Source organism: Ursus arctos, unplaced genomic scaffold (genome assembly GCF_023065955.2).
Source record: "Ursus arctos isolate Adak ecotype North America unplaced genomic scaffold, UrsArc2.0 scaffold_13, whole genome shotgun sequence".
Taxonomy (NCBI): Eukaryota; Metazoa; Chordata; class Mammalia; order Carnivora; family Ursidae; genus Ursus; species Ursus arctos.
The window spans coordinates 58,651,874-58,653,674 of record NW_026622797.1 but is presented as its reverse complement, the minus strand read 5'-3'; positions in this window follow the sequence as shown (position 1 = coordinate 58,653,674).

Below are 1,801 nucleotides of genomic sequence, written 5' to 3'. Positions count from 1 at the left end.
AGCCAGGACTGCTCAGACAGAGGAAAATGGAAAGTAAGAGGCTGGGAGTGGTGAAAGGGATTTATTTGGGTAGCGAGAGCCAGGTATAGGTGACACTGAGTCATGTAAAAAAGTTCAAATAGACAAAATACAGAAAGCAAAGTGCAACTCATAGGAAGCATTAAGGAGGACTGCAGAGCCTGTGTTGGGTCAAGGAAAGGGTAAAGAGTAGGGAGAGCAAAGTTTCCCTAGATACTAGAGACAGAGAAATCCCAGATTGTGGATAGGGCATTGCTACCATTGAGCCATAAGGCACTGACAAGCCTTCTTCCCCAGGTGTCAGGAACCAGGCTAGACCTCCGGTGGACTATGTAGTGACCTGAAGCCAAAGGGATGAGCCCAATATGATAGTGGCTACAGGACTGGGAAGCCAATGGGGACAGAAAGGACCTCAAGACTTACCTATTTAAGATGAACCAAGTGGGTTAAACAAAGATGAACTGGATGACAGGCTAAATCCTGTAAATTGAATGTGACAGGAGGCCCCCATTAGGTCTGAGTTACAGAAGGAGGGGACCTTCAGATTTCAGCAGTCATGCTGCTTTAGGGCCCCCTTCCAAAGGCAAGGGGCTATCAAATCGAGCATTCTTCACACCTCAGACCCCTTTATGGGTATACATCAACTCAAGAGGAAAAACAGTAGAGTCTTCTGTTCAGTCCTAGGAATAAAATTGCAGGCTTCTGGCTGCTTTGAAGGGGAACAGATGATGCACGGACCTGAGGTCTTCTCAAACCATTCTAGCCATACCACTTGACCACGCCCAGAGTTATTGGCCCTGGAGCTATGTGGAAAAGCAGAGCTGGTCTCATTGTTGTCTCTTAAACCAACAAGTCGGTACATTAGCCCCATTCCCTGGCTTGGTCCAGCAGTTTTATGCATTCAATCTCCCACTTCTTCACATAAGAAATGGAGCCAACAATGCTAAATTAAACAAGTAATCCATCGTCTCTCATCAGAGTCTCCCATTCTTCATGTTTGCCCTGTTCTGAACTGACAGATGCCACAGAACATGTTCATCCAAAGGGTCTTCAGCTGAGATAACCCTCAGCTAAAGAAAAGGGAGCAAATCTGTGTTACAAACATACAGCCTTTGTGCAAAGGACTATGGGGGGGAGGGTGTGGCAGGACCAAGTGCGTGGGGCAGGGTGAGGAGGAGCAGATTGCAGACAGAAGACATTGGCACCCAGGATTTGGTGTTGGAAGCAGACAACACCTCTTTTGATCTCAGGGTGATGGGATAAAGGGGCCAAGTAATTCAGGGTGAGAGACAAGAAAGCCTGGGAGGCAGAGATCTAGCTCCTTCCCCCTCCAAACCTTGTTTTCATTGCAACAACCACACAAATGCCTCTTACATTAAACTACAGCTGAGCACAGGAGATTGACAGAATTTTCACTTTTCATCTTGATGATTCAACATCATGTAGAAACAGCTACTGTGGACCTCCTAAGGAGGGAAGGGGTGGGAAGCAACCTATCTCAAAAGACTGATTTAAAAAAAAAAAGTTTAGAAGCCACTAGGTGTTTGGTACTTATTTTCAAGGCTATAAATCCCACAGCAGGTGCGCCTAGGCAATCAGGATAGGCAAGAACTCTGATAAATTCAACGGTGATACTTAGGGCCACAGAAACCCTGGGGGGTTATAAATAGTCATTAGGAGTGAGATGTTGCTGAACACCAAGGGGAAAATCCACCAATGGAGCAGAAATGTAAATCAGGAACTACTATGATGAAACTGTGTTTTCATATAAAGTATAAAGAAA